The sequence below is a fragment of the Miniopterus natalensis genome, chromosome 9 (genome assembly GCF_054644295.1).
Source record: "Miniopterus natalensis isolate mMinNat1 chromosome 9, mMinNat1.hap1, whole genome shotgun sequence".
Taxonomy (NCBI): domain Eukaryota; kingdom Metazoa; phylum Chordata; class Mammalia; order Chiroptera; family Miniopteridae; genus Miniopterus; species Miniopterus natalensis.
This window is the reverse complement of record NC_142089.1, coordinates 13,489,606-13,504,940: the sequence shown is the minus strand read 5'-3', so window position 1 is coordinate 13,504,940 and position 15,335 is coordinate 13,489,606.

Sequence of the window (15,335 nt, the reverse complement as noted above, 5' to 3'; positions counted from 1 at the left end):
AGACAGAGGGGCCAAGTCCTCCTGGGAGTGTCAGAGATGGTCTCACAACAAAGGGAAATCAGGACAGGGCTTTGGTGTTCAAGCAAGAGTTCTACAGTCAGGGAAAGGGGAGGGCACCCCTTGCAAAGGCACCATGGGCTAGCAGAGAGAATCTGCTGTGTGGGGGGAGTGTCAGGAGATAAAGCTAGAATGTTCTGTGAGCCACGTTCTTCAAGGGCCTTGAATTGCCTGGCTCTGTCTCCTAATGGTTGTGTGACTCGGTTTCCTCATCTGGAAAATAGTCTCATTGGGTTCCTGCAAGAACTGAGTGAATAACTGTAATGCACTCAGAACAGTGCCTGGTATATAAGAAGGGCTATGAAGCTGTTTGCTTTTATTATTTGCTATTATTTACACTTACATACCTGCAGGCATTCTGAAAGCCAAAAGGATTTTTAAGCTAGAAATTAATGTTTACTCATTCATTTATTTATTTCACTCCTTCAACAGATATTTAATGAGATCCTAGAATGAACCTAAGCACTTTTTTAGGCACTGGGGTTAGAGTTGCCAGACAAAATACAGGACACTCAAAATGCTTGAATTTCAGACAAACCATGAATAATTGCAACATTTGGGATAATGTGATACTAAAAAAGTGCTTGCTGGCTATCTAAAATTCGATTTAACTGGGGGTTCTGTTTTTTAATTTAATAAATCTGCAACTCTAACTGGGAATGCAATACCAAATGAAAAAACAAAAACCCTGCCCTCCTTTTACGGGGGCAAGAGACAGCAATTCATAAGTAAAGGTATAATTGATCAGGCAGTGACAAATGTGCTGAAAAAATATAAATCGGGGAAGAGGGGTGTATTTGTTTCCTGCTGCTGCTATAACAAATCACCACGCTTAATACAACACAATTTATTATCTTACAGTTTTGGAGTTCAGAAGTCCTAAGTGAGTCTCTCTGGGCTAAGATCAAGGTGTTGACAGGGCTATGTTTCTGGAGGTTCTGGGAGAATCCCTTTCCTCACCCTGTCTAGCTTCTAAGGGGCACCCACTTTCCTTGGTTGGTGGCTTCTTCCTCTGTCTTCACAGCCAGCAACACTGAGTCAAGTCCTTCTCATCTCTCCGGTTCTCGGGTCAGTTTTACATATCACATCTCCCTCTGTCCTGTCTGCCTCCTCTTCCGCTTGCAAGGACCCTCGTGATATATATTGGCCCCATCCAGATAATCCAGAATAATCACCTCATCTCAAAGTCCCTAACCTTCACCATACCTGCAAAGTCCCTTTTGCCATGTCCCTTTTGCATATTCACAGGTGTCAGGGATTGAGATGTGGACATCTTTGGGGACCACTGAGGAGTAGTGGGTCCTGACATTGGGCTCCCCTTGGCTACTGGTCATCATGTGACCTCAAGAAGCCATGTCCCCTCCCCAGACCTGTTTCTCCAGCACGAGAGGGTTGGACTCAAGGATCTTCAAGGTCCTACCAGCACTGACCACAGTGCTTCCCACACTCTAAGACTTTCTGATCTAGGGATCTTATATTCCAGACAAAACCTCATATCTGTGTGACCTTAGGCAGGTTGCTTAACCCCACTGAGCCTCAGTTTCCCCACCTGTGAGTGGCGATGATCATAGAACCCACCTCCTAGGGTGCAGTGAAGATGAGGAGTTAAGCCCCACCAAGTGCTCAGAGCTGTGCCTGGCACACAGTGAGCGCTCAAATAAACGTGAGCTCTGACAGCAAAGATCCTAACATTCTCGGAGCCCAGAGTCCGTGACCTTGTCTCCAGGAGCCTGACATTGGCTGGCTGTGGGATTCCTAGTCTCCAGTCCCCCCTACTGCCAGCATGCCCCCAACGCCCTGGCCTCCCCCACGTGCTGGGTGGCAGACCTACCCCATAACCACATGAAAAGCTGTTCCCCCAGGGTGTCCCCACACCTGGGAAAACCGGCAGCCTGCCCGGCGCTGGCCCCGCCCGGTGGCTGGAACACCGGGCAAGATCAATGAGGCCCGGCTGGGCTCCCAGTGCCTCCACCTTGTTCCAATCAGCGCTGGGCGCCTTCCGCCCGGACCCCCGCCCAGCCCCTCCTGGGCCCTGCCCAGCAGCCCACGTTTCCAGCCCCGTGACCCCTGAGGAGCTGTGCCCACAGCCTGACTCCGTTCTGGCTGCAGCCGGCCTGCACTTGGGCAGCTAAGGATCGTGCTGTATGATGGGGTGGCCCGAGCAGCACCGGGCCAGAGGTGGGGCCGGGTGTGGTCCTGGCATCGGGCACTAAGCAATGCTCTAAGAGCCCCTCCCATCTCGAGCCTCAGTTTCCTCAGTTGCCAGTGGACTACTTAAATTCACCTCATTTGGCCCTGGCCGGGTGGCTCAGTTTGTTGGAGCGCCGTTCCACACACCAAAAGGTGCTGGGTTCAATTCCCGATGAGGACACATACCTAGGTTCTGGGTTCGATCCTTGCTCAGGGCAAGTACGGGAGGCAACCAATCAGTGTTTCTCTCTCACATTGATGTCCCTCTCTCTCTCTCTTCCTCTCTCTCTAGAAATCAATAAAAACATATCCTCGGGTGAAGATTAAAAAAAAATTCACCCCATCTGGGGCTGTTGTGGGAGAAGAAAGGGAGATAAAAGGGAGAGCAAAGTTTTAGAAATGGTGGGCGTGCCCCATGCGGAGTGCGGGGGAGAAAGCCTGCGGGGAAGCCAGCAGTGGCCTCTCCTCCCAGGCCCCTCTCCCTTCCTCTACCCGGGGCCTTCTCAACCTTCAGTTCTCGGCTTTGCTGTCACCTCCTCCGAGAGACCTTCACTGACCACCCTGTCTGAAGTGCTAGCGACCACCCCTCGCTTCACACCCCCAGCCATGCCCTCTATCCCTTTGCCCAGGCTGTTTTCTTCACCTTTGGGAGACACTCGCGAGTTTGGGCGTGTTTATTCATCTGCCTCCCTGTCTGTCTTCTGCCTCCTCTGCTGGAATCGAAGCTCCACGGAGCTCCATTGCAGTAACTCCAGCACCGACAATAACCCCAGCACATAGTAGGTGCTCCATGAATGTGTGTTGACGGAACGAATCTGGTGGCTCCTCCTCCATCTGTATCTTATTTCTCCGTCTCCTTCCCATCCCAGCTCTTTCCCCATCAAGTGCAGGGCTCCCCGAGGCCAGGACTGGGAACATCCCCCCCACCCCCACCCCGGGCTCCTGAGGTGGGGCCAGGCCTCTGTGAGCTAAGAACCTGGAGACTATCTAGCCCACCCCTGATCTGAGGATCGGAAATGGGGCAGGAACGGGGCCCAGCCCCCACCCTGGGTCTGAGCACATTCTATGACCCTCCTTCCAGAAGCCAGCGCAGGAGCAGCCAGAGACTCACACACGATAAACATCACATTCCTGCCAGTGACAAGGTAATGCCAACAGCAAATGACAAAGAACGCCCAGTGTTTGAGCCTGCGGCCTAGACATGCCAGGCGGGGATTTATGAGCTCGCCCTAGCATCTATTGGGCTCTGCCCGCATCCTCAGCACCTCCCCAAGGGCCACAGGCCTAGTCGGCAAGGAGGATCCACAGCTCATTGCATAGGGCTGGCGTCACTCTGAGAGCAGATCTCCCTAGCTGCATCCCCAACCCCAGCCATCCACCCTTGCTGGCCTATAGGCCCTTGGGGTCGTCTGGGATCCTGGGTGACAGCTGTGTCTTGCTCCCATGGTGTTTGTGGGAGCACAGGCCAGGCAGCACAGTCTGCCTAGGTTCAAAGCTCAGCTCTGACATTCACCTGCTGTGTAAACTGGGGCAAGCTACTAACCTCTCTGTGCCTGTTTTCCTAGTGTTATATAAGGGTGATAATAAGAGTACCTTACACATAAGGTGGCTTGAGGATTAAATGAAATAATATGTGTGAAGTGTAATAGCATTAGTTATTATAATTGAGGGGCCTGGCCCTGCTACAGACAGCAGGGCACAATTTCAGCATCACTAGATCTTGGTTCAAATCCCAGCTCTGGCCCTTCCTAGCTGGGTTGAGGAGACTTACTCAATGAACTTCAGTTCCTCGCCTATAAAGTAGTCCAATGCCAAGCGCCTGAAAGGCTTTGGTGAGATTTAAGAGGCTTGGTAGGAAGCGTGCTCAGCAGGGGCTGGGTATCCAGAAACACCCCGCATGGGGGTTGCCATAATGAGGGTGGCTTCAAGGGCCACCAGATGATTCGGCTGAGAGTGATCTGGTGGACAGGTCAGCCTGGTTAAAATGGTGACCTGGCCAAGAATAGCCATCGCACAGCTTTGTTGCACCATGGGCGCTGCTCTGACTCTGCAAATATAAGCATTTTTGTCCATTCTTTTTTCAGAGGTTTGGGGGAAGGGAGCTTTCTCTAATTTTTATTTTTGCTTTTCTTTTTAAATATTTTATTGTAAAATATAATAACAGCATATAAATATAAATATTGTTTAGAGAAAAATAATAAAACAGGTAATTCATATACCCACCACCTAGCTTTTAAAAAAACCCTTTGTTAGGATCTTAGGGTTCCCACCAGTGTCCCCTCCCAAATCACATTCCCCCTTCACCCTCCCCCTGCTATGGCAGGAAGAGGGAACCACTCTTCTGGCCTTTGTAGTAACCATTCTCTTCCATGTCTCTATGCTTTTTGCTTTCAATGTCATTTTCTATTTATAAGAGCAGAAATTTGGGGATGAACTGCAAGGCAGTCATAGGGGATATGAGCTATTAAGCTACTAAAGAAGTTTACATGAGGGGAAGAGCATGAAAGATTGTTAATTCTCCCCATTTTACAGACGAAAAAACTGAGGCTTAAGGAGGCTCAAGGTCACACAGCCAGAAGGTGAAGATGCCAGAGTGGGAACTCAGAGCAGCTATGCATTGAATTGCAGATTGTCAGGTCATAAATGGAGCACCATCTCACTTGATCAATAAATGTTTACTATGAGCCAACCCTGTGCAGGACTTTATCTGGTCCAGCCTCCTGCCCCTTCTAACACTTGGAACTCGCTCTACAATATCCTGGCCTCAACCTGAATATCTTCCCTGACAGGATGCTCTCTGCCTCTGGAGGGATGTGTCTCATTCTCTAGCTGGCTCTCGATGCTGCTTTTTCTTGTATGTTGCCCAATACCCACTGGCCCTAGTTCCATCCCCAGCACCCACATGGTCCCCGCCACCCAGGAGTTCTTCACAGATCTGAAAGAGGAGCTCTCAGCCCCCAGGCCTGCTCTTCTCCAGGACAAAGTCCTCAGTTGCTTTAACAGTTCATCATGTGACATGGTTTCAATACTATTCCCCAGGCTGAAGTCCCTGGAGGTGTCACCTAGGCCCTAACAGCAGGGTTCAGGCTGACTGGTCCTCCAGGAGTTGCTGAGCTGTGACAGCTGCTGTTTCCAAGCTCCCACTGTGTGCCAGCAGCCCCTTTGTACCCCACTTCAAGCAGCAGTAATCACCCCCATTTTACAGGTGAGGAGGCTGAGGCTCAGGGAGGCCATGAGTCGTGCCCAGGGCATCTCAGCCTGACCCTGACCCCAGGCCAATGCTCTGCCCTCCAGCCCTGGCTTCCTCGGGGAAGCCTCTATGCAACCCTCTTGTTATAGCCACTGTTCTCTGAACCAGGAGGTCAGGCTCTCCTCACCGCTATGACACTGGGGACGAGGGGAGAAAGCTTAAAAGTCAGATGCTGGGGAAGAGTCTGGAAACCCGAGGCTGGCAAACTACCTGAAAGTCAATGCCCCTGAGTTAAGGAAAAGTGGAAACTCCCAGCGGCCAGGGTTCCACTCCGCCCAGGGCTGGCCTGGATTATAGACCCAAGCTCTGAGCCCTGATTCCACACCGTCTCAAAGTCTGTGTGTGGATCCATCCACAGGATGGTTTGTGTCCACGCAGCCTTGACGTGTACCTCTGCCTGTGTGTGTCCACACAACTTTCAATGAAGCCTATCTGCGTCCACACTAATGGGTCTGTGCATGTCTCCTTCTGAGCATCTCTGTCCACATGTACATTTAGCTGTTTACATGTGCGGCTGCGTCATTACATGTTGGCCTCCATGAGGGCTTGTCCACACAGATGTGTGTGAGTTGCAGTGAGTGTGTGTGAGAGTATGCCCATGAGCATGTGTGCTGTGTGTCCACAAGACGAGGTGTGTGTGTGCACTGGTGTGCACATGTGCACGCCCTGTCTGCCTGGGGCCCAGTGGAACCTTTCCCATCCTGGCTTCCCGGCACTCTCTCCCTCACCTGCTCCTCAGATCTTAGAGTCTGACTCTTCCTCCCCATTTTCTAGCCAAATTATAACCCATGGAAAAGGAGACTTTGTTATGGAAACAATGACACAGGAAACTGAGGCTTGGGGAGGCCTAACCGTGAATGGAGGGGGAAAAGACGTTGCCATCACCGGGCATATTTTTTTCTAAAGTGAGTCTTTGGTTCCTACCAAAGATCCTTAGCTGTGGATTCCAGATTTGGGCACTGAGGGTGCCTGACAGGCCAAGGTGGGCTGGGGGGTGGGGGAGGAAGACTAGACCAAGGCCAGGCCCCCCAAAGGCTTTTGCAGAGAAGAGCTAGGCCAGGAAGTAGTCCCTCAGAGTCAGTCCAACTGCCAGTGAGCATCCTGTGTGACCTTGAGCAAGTCCCCAGCCTTTCCTGAGCCTGTTTCCCCAGGCCTGTCATAAATTAACATGGAATTCTAGAACATGGGGATCAAGTGCGGTCCAGTGTACTTATCTCCCTGATGGGATGTCTGAGGCCCAGAGAGGCAAGGGATTTTCTCAGGGTCACACAGCAAGAAATAATGGGAAGGCTCCCCTGCAGCCAGTACTCAGGTCCATGAGCCTCAGGCCCAGCCCAGCTTACAGGTCATGACTGTCTTCAGGATCCATTCAGCCCAACTCTAGGATTCATGGGGGGTTAGGACTCGTTTGAGTTTATCAAGGCATACAACTGCTTCCCCAACCAATGAGGATGGCAGGGGAAAACTGGAGCATGAAAGAGCAAAGGAAGTCACAAAGAAGGACTTGCAGATGTTTAGAACGGAGAGCTGCGGGGGCCAGGACTCCTGCTACGTTCCAGGCCTGACTGAGGCAGCAAGCCACATAGAGCTAATAAATTTATAAGTGGAACAAACAACTGTAAAACTGGGACACGCCTCCCCAGTCCTATGGAGCCAGGCCCAGGCCCAGGTTCACTGCTGCACAGCCTAGGACTGAGTGCTTGATTCCTCATTAACTCTGTGTGACCATGAGCACCTTCGCCTCAGTGGCCTCAGTTATCCCTTCTATAATTTGGGAATAAAAAAGCCTGATGCATGCATCACCACCCCCTGGGGAATGGTGAAGATGGGATATTGCAGAATGTGGAGCCTTAAGCCACTTGCTCTAGAGTCAGAGCTCCCTGACTCCAAATCTAGGCTTCCCGGCCACCTGCAAGCCTCTCTGAGCCTGTTTCAACAGCTGCTCAATTCACAAGGTTGCTCTGAAGTTCATCTCAGACAATGTAAGCAAAGCAGGTGCTCAGAAACACTACTCTCCAGGCCTGGGCATGTGGTAGGGGCCAGGAGACGTGTATCAGTTGGCTGATGGAGTAACCTGTGGGCAAGACCGGTTACATAATTTGGGGGGAGCCCAGTGCAAAATGAAACTGCAGGCCCCTTGTTCAAAAAGTAGTAAGAAACTCAAGGCAGCGATGGCAGAGCGTTCAACCAAGCGCAGGGCCCCGTGTGACTGCATGGGTCTCAGGCCAGGAAGCTGTCCTGCCTGTGGAACATCTGGGGTGGCTCAAACCCAGTTCACGTGAAGAGGCCGAGGCCCTTCCACTGTGACTACCATCGCTGCGCTGCGGGCCAGCCCTCTCCCCAGGGCTGCAGCTGGGACCGTGACTGCTGGGCCCTGCCACTCTCCGTGGCCATCGGAGGCAGCATGAAAGACCGACTGTTCTCCACCTCGTTATGCCCCGTTTTTATCTCCTGCCATGCATACAGCACATAGTTGATTTCTTTCCGCAAAGGGCTGCGCTTTTTTTCTTTTCCAAGGGCGACTCTGGAAAGCCATGTGGCTTTTATTGCTGGCAGGAATGTCTGAGGCGTTCCTTCACCACCACATGAAATGGAGCCGTAATCTTCATCTGCGTAAGGCCAAAGCCCCTGGTCTCCTCCGAGCCATCAGCCTCTGAGATTAATTAAGGCTTCACAAGGACTGACAGTCATTAGGACCTTTTTGGGGAGGTGGAAAATCCCTAATGGGACTGGCTGAGCTCGGGAGCCACTGGGTGGGCGGTGGGGTGAGGAGGGCCTGCCGTGAAGAGGAAGGCATCCTGGGACCAGAGTCAGTGGGAGGGGCCAGGAGGGGGTTCCAGACTCTGCCCCTGGCCTGGGCTATGACCTGGAGTGTGACCCTTCCCTTCCCTGGGCCTCAGTTTCACCATCTGATAAATAAGGGATTTGGATATGCTATCTCAGAGCCCTGTTGAGTCTGACATTTCAAAATTCTGAATCTTGCCCACAACTCTCCTGCCAGGATTCTAATTCTATTCCATGACTGTAACTTCAAGCATCTGATTCCCGTCCATGAGAACATAGCGTGGTGGTCAGGAACGTGGGCTCTGGGGCCAGGCTTCCTGGTTGGGATCACAGCTCCCCACTTTTCCAGCTGTGTGTCCTTGAGCAAATTACTGAACCTCTCTGTCTTCAGGTTGTTTACTTGTAAAATGGGGCGATAACTGTACCTCTCCCATGACATTGCTGTGAGGCATAAATAAGTATAAAGTGTGGGATGAGGCCTGGTGTGCCGTAAGAGCTTAACTGTTGTCAGAAAAGATTGATAGAGATCAGGATTCTACTCTCATGGTTCCAATCCTAGTCCAAAAATTGGTTTCTGACTGGCTCCTATTCCTGCTACCTGATTAAAGTTTGGAGGCATTTTGAACCTGGAAATCCTCCTGTCTTTCCTCCACTATAGGGGATGTGAGAGATGACAGCCACTCGGAGGAGCCCTTTCTCTCCCTGACTGCCAGAGCTGAAGCCCATCCCAGGCTGGGGAAAGCACACGCCATTCCCAGAACCCTCTGGGGCTCCAAGCTGCCCAGGTCCCTCCCTCTCACCACTCCCTGCCTCACCCATAGAAGACTCCTCTGATTTGATGGCTCAGCCAGCAGGTCGCTCTGCACTGACCCACTGCTGTGGACAGAGAGACTAAGGCACTGTGACTAGCCTATAGGGCGGAGATGGAGCTTGGGTCAAGTCATGTTGAAAGAAGGGCCCTCAGGTTCTGAGGCCCAGAGCCGGGAAGCTCTTTATGCTCTGATCCTTAATTTCCCCATCTGTAAAATGGAAAGAAAGAATAAAATCTCTGCCGTGAGGGTTAGCGATAATTGGGGTAAAACTCCCAGCACATGGCCGGAGTCCAATAAATTAGGGCAATTATTAGTCATGGACCAAAGGGCTCTACCAGAATTATTTCTCTATTTTATAAATGACCAAAGTGAGAAGCACGGAGGGTGATAAGAATGCCACACTCAGTGGAGGAAGCAAAGCCAGAACTTACTTCCCTGGCTACGGATGGGGCCAGCCTCCCCTCCCTGCACCAGGTGCCCACTAAGACCATCTCTCTTCCCTTCCCTGTCTCTCTCATTCCCCAAACTGAGTGCCCTCTCAGGATGGACCTACCGTGGGGTGGGAGTGGGAGTTGGGAGTTCCTCCACCCCCCGGACGCCAGGGGCCAGCACCACCTGAGTAGGTGGTAAGTGGTCTGGGGGGCTCTGACCCGTGGTCACAGTGAAACTCAGCCGGGGTCTTGTGGGGAGCCTACCTGGTGCCTAGAGAGACCATGGAAGTGCACTCCCTTGTTCTGAAGGGGACTCTGGCATTTCCCCCTCCAGCTATGAGCTCAGGGTTGTTTTCGGGGTGATGTGGCGCCCTCAGGACCATCTCAGGACCACCGTACAGTCCTGGCCCTGGCTCTACCTGCCAGCCCCAGGACCCACTCTTTGGGCCACACCATGCTGCCCCCTGGACTTATCCAACCTCAGTCTCAGTCTCGCTTCGTCCTTGGTTACTCAGGTGACATCTCTCCCCCTTCCTGGGCACCTGTGCTCCCATCTGTAAATTGGGGGCTACAGCTGAGTCTACCTCCTCCCAGTTGGTTCTGAGGCTGAAGGAGAGCACAGGGTGGGAGGGCCTCGGTAGAGGACCCTGCAGCTACCTTCCTGCCTGTCAACCCGGGTTTGAAGGGTCTGCTGATTTCCAACTCTGTGGCTGTTCAACTGACTTTATTCCCTCTAGTTCCACCAGCACGTTCATTGAACACTTTCAATATCCATATACCTGGCTTTTCCCATTACTTTATTCAATCAAGGGGGAGGGTGTGCGCAACCAGGTGGTGCCTCAGCTCCCCCAGTTTTGAGTCAGATGGAGCTTTTAACCTGTCTCCGGTTCTCCCTAGCCCAGGACACCCTGAGCAATGTTCCTCCTCATTTAAATGGGTGTAACACCACATACAGTTGCTGTGAGCATGGGACTTAAAGCCCAAACACAGTGCCTGGATACGGTGACACCTCAGCAAACTGGCTCTCACTGTTGTTCCCATCATACTGGCCACAGGACCAAGGCTCCAGGAGGTGCAAAAGTTACACAGTCGGTCAATGGCAGAGCCAGTAGCTGTATCCTAACCACAGTGCTCCCCCAGCTCCCCCTCCTTCCCTAGGAGTCTGGCCATTTCAAAAAAAAAAAAAAAACTTCCATAATTTGAGAAGCGCATTTGTCTGCCTGCACATTCTGGAGCCTTCCAGAGGCTGCCCAGGAGGGATGGCTTAGAGCTGGATTGTCGGGTGAGGGCCCCCAACCCTGAGGCAACAGCCCTTTAAACATAATACGGTTTTTATGACCCTTTCTAATTTTCTATATATTTTCTATGTAACATATAATAATATATATTATATGTAATATATATGCATAATTATATATGTATAACTCTATATCTGAAACCAGGAGCAGGCGCCTGCTGGTATAATGAGCAGTATTGTCTTTCTTTTTCTTTCACATGGGACAATTAATGGCATTCTGGACCGGGTGAAATACAATCCATCTCACCTCCTAGACGAGATCTTTAATCCTTCGGATTTGTAAAATGGAGCGATTAGAACAACCTCCATTCACAGAAGAGGAAACTCGGGCTCAGTGAGGGACAGCAATGTCCCACCTTGGGTTCCAGGGCATGAGGCAGGAGGGTGACTTGGTGATATGTATCCCTCTGGAGTAGGGGTGTGGAGGCCAGAGTGGGAGAAAGCATTAGCTTCTAGAAGATAGTCCTTGTACTAGTCACTCGACTGGGGCTCCTGTGACGCTGGGGATAAAGGGGATAGATGCCTCCTGGGAGGGTAGGAGGGGCAGGTGGCTGACAGCATCAGCTGAGGCCAGTACCTACTTAGAAAAGTGTCTGTCTGTGGGGGAATGGATGGGGCCAGTGGGTTTCTAGAATGAGGGTCTGAGAGCCTAAGGAAGATGAATCATGAAGATCCACAGGCAGCCCCGTGATGGATGCTGGGAGCCCTCCTGCAAGATGCCTCTGTCTAGAACCAGGACACAGACAGTCTTTACCTCCCCAGGCAACCTCTAGATGAACCAAGGGGGTAGGATGACCATGGACTAGGCTCCGAGTCCTGGCAAGCTCTGAACATGAGAACTGGGTATTTCACAATGGGAAGTATGAGGCCCGGGGAGGGGAGGGGATGTGCCAAAGGCCCCTGACAAGGAGTGATCAGGCTTTATTTTTACAGTATAGCAACGAGGGGAGTGATCAGGCCTTATTTTTACAGTATAGCAACAACAGACAGCTCGCATGGGTGGAGCACCCCCTACGTGCCAGGTCTGTGCTAAGCACTTTACCCACGATTCTATGATGAGGCCACTATTATTACCTCCACTTTCAGATAACACAGGTGAGGCACAAAGAGGTTTTAAGCAGTTTTCCTTAGATCAGAGTAGGTGGTGGAAGACGACAAACTCAGGCAGTGGAACCACAGACTCAAGCTTCCTCCACAACCAGGGGATCTATTAGAAGGTTTTCCAGAGCATGTATGTCCATTGTTTGGCACATATGGGGGATCCTTCACCCTCCCCAAGCACCAGGACTCTCCAGGAACCAGATCTGCCCTTGGAAGCTCTCTGGCCAGCAGCTCACTACCAGGAAAGCATGTAGAGCACACTCCTAGACACCCTCTGGGGGCAGGAGAAGGTCATTCTCACCCCATGGGTTCTCACCCCATGGAAGGAGTGGCTCCCAGAACCAGGGCTCTGCAGGCCCCAGGTTGGGTCCCTGTTTTCCCAGCTCTTGTCTAAGGTAGGCCCAGACTTCCCGGCTTCCTCACCCTGCTGCAGACAACTTAGGGCTTCTTAGGTGGGAGCCATTTGAGAAAGAGCAGGGGGGCTGTCCATCAGTCTAGCGGAAGAGAGAGAGGAGATGGCTGTCCACACAAGATAGGGAAGGGAAAGGGTATCCACGTGTGGCGGGTAGGGGAGTGGGAACTGTCCAACTCTCTTTCCAAACGGTAAACAGAGAGGGAGGGAGAGGGAAGGAGGGGGAAGGGAGAGGAGGAGGGGGAGGAGGGGTGGGGGGAGGGGTGGGGGAGAGAGAGCGCGCCCTAGGTCTGTCGGTCCAGGATGGGGAAGAAGGCGGTCGAAATTGGCAATGAGCTGGTCTGTTCTGTGAGTCCTCCTCACCCCGCCCCCCAGAATGGGACAGAAAAGGGGTGCATTTCTCTCGGGAAGAGTGTTCTACTGGTCGGCGAGCGCAGGGACCCTCGGGATGTCTGAGATGCGAATGCAGAATGCGCCCATGTCAAAGCGTAATGTCCACTGGGGGCGAGGAGGGCAGCCTTCGGTACGACACGAACCCTTTGGTTTGTTCGAGACGGGGCCGCACAGACGGTGAGGAGTCGGACCGGACGTCTGTCCAGAACGCGTAGCTCCTAAGACAAGACCCCCCGGGCCGGGCCGTCCGGACCGCAGCTGACGCACACGTGTGCGCGGGGCCTGTAGGGGCAACTCCGCGGCTGGCAGAGTGCAGGCGCCAACTAGCGGTGGCTCCCGAAACTACTCCAGCGCCTCCGGCCCCGGCGGCCCGGGGCTGCGGACCCAAACGCCGCCCCCCGGGGTCCTCTGGTTCCCGCGCGCACCTTCAGCTAGCGCCCTCCCGAGGGCGGATGCCGAGTCGGGTCCTGTGCCAGGTGCCGAGGCCCACACGAGCCCCATTCTCAGGAAACCCTTCGTACACCCCCCCTCCCCGTCGGATGAGAGGGAGAACTCAGGCAGAGGGGCAAGTAAGGGCACGGGTGCAAAGCCAAACCATTAGACGAATCAAATTGACAAACCCCACATGGAGCGGGTCCTGCCCCACTCACTGCCCGCTTCAGGGCAGCACGCGTCGACCGCCCTCCCCGGCCCCGGGCCCTACCTGGCTAAGATGCGGTGGACCTTTCGTTGAGAAGCTCCCGGAGGTCGGACGCACCAAGGCCTAGGTCCCTCACTTTCTTCTGGCTCCGCTGCTGGTGCCAGCGCTCCTGAGAGCGCTCTGGCCTTGGTGGAGGCTCTATAAAAAGTCCAGTAAGGGTCCCTCGACGTCTCTGCTTTCGAAATGGCCCGAGGAGTTGACAGGAGGATCCCAGAGGGGTAGGGACAAGCGCTCCCAGCGGTCGAGGTTGGGCCAGATCCCGTCTGCTCTGCCGCGCGCGCTGGGCTTGATTTCGTTTGTTTACGACGAAATGGCGGCCAACGGGCCGGGGGCAGATCCAGAGCGGGATCTTGCGATCACCACCGGAGCCTACGCTTCTTTGTTCCTGAGGCTTGGAATCCGTCGTTTTGCACCTGTCGAGGGCCAGGAACAACGAATACCCTTCCCAGTCTCCAGGACGGCGGGGTCACGCGGCACGAGTTCGTTCCCCAGACTCCAGGGAGCGCATCTGGGGCGATCGCCCAGACGAATGGGTCTTCATCGGTTCCCGTTCCCCTCTCCTCCGTAGCCGGCCCCGGAGCCCGCTCGCCTGGCCTAGGAGGCGGGAGAGGAAGGGATTGTTTGACGTGAAGCCCGGGGAGTGGCTGGGCCGCGCCTCCGGGAGCGGGAGCGGGAGCCGGAGCCGGAGCGCGGGCCCAGGGCGGCGAGCAGACCGCGCCTCGGCGCAGCTGTCGGCGTTTCTGCGGCGCGGCCCGAGCGCTCCGCCCGGGAAGCCGTGGGCCTGGGCCCGCGGGAGCCGGTTTGCATCCACGTGGAGGGAGTAAATTCCCTCCCTTTGGAAGCCAGGGCCTTTCGCTTTGCAGCCATTCCCGTCCTCCGCACGCGTTTTCTTCTCGCCGCGGACTAGCGTCCTTCCCCACGATGCAGGGCCGTGGTGACAAGCCCGGGGGCTGGGGGAGGGGAGGATCAGGGGACAGCGCTCGCATTTTTTCAGGCCCCGTCGTGTTTTTCAAAAAGCCACAGGCCTCCCCAACGAAGGACTCGGCGAGGCCTGAGCGAGCCTGACAGTTGTTTTGACGGGAGAGCGTTGAGGAACGGGGTTAGCGGCCCCCTAAGCCGGATGCGGGCCCGTGGGGGACACTCTTCCCTCTGTCCCGGGGTTGGCACCGGGGCCTCCGAGGCCAGGACCAAAGCCGCACAGGGCTGGGCGCTGCAGAGGCCGCTGGCGCGCGCTCAATCTCCTGTACGGTGCAGGCTCCTGGGTCAAAATAATTTGCGGGCGGGGCGGGGCGGTGAGAAGCCTCTTGGGGCAGCTCCCCGCGCGGTGCCGCCCGCCGTGGGGGCCCCGCGTCTCCCCACGGAGGGTGCACGCAGCACAGGCCGAAAGCAGCTGGCGTTGGGGAGGCCCGACCGCAGGCAGCGGGGAAGGGGGAGAGAAGGGGCGGCTCGGCCCCGGGGACGGCGGCCAATGAGCCTCCTGTAGGACTCGGCCGTTTCAAACACATTTTTGAGTCCCGGCCGCGGTTCCCCAGAACCTCGAGGAGCCCCGGGCTATCGCGCGGGGCCTCCGACCCCGGGCGCCCTCCGCGAGGCGGGGCCTTCCGCCCCTCGCGGCGGGGCGGCCCTCGGCGGCCCCCAGGCCTCCCCCCGCGAGCTCCGCCGAGGTGCCCGCGAGGGGGGCGCCGATTGGCTGCGCAACGCGTCGCTCGGCCGGCCCCGCCCCACGGGCCCCGGGGTACTAACCCCGCTCGTGGGCGGCCGCTGCACCGCCACTTGATTCTCGAGGATTTGGGCTGGGGCTGCGGCCGCGTAGTTGGTGGGGCGGCCGCGAGCGGGCTGCGGGCTGCGGGCTGCGGGGGCGGAAGACTGCGGCGGCCCAGCCCGCGCGGGCCGCGCCACGGCCGGAGC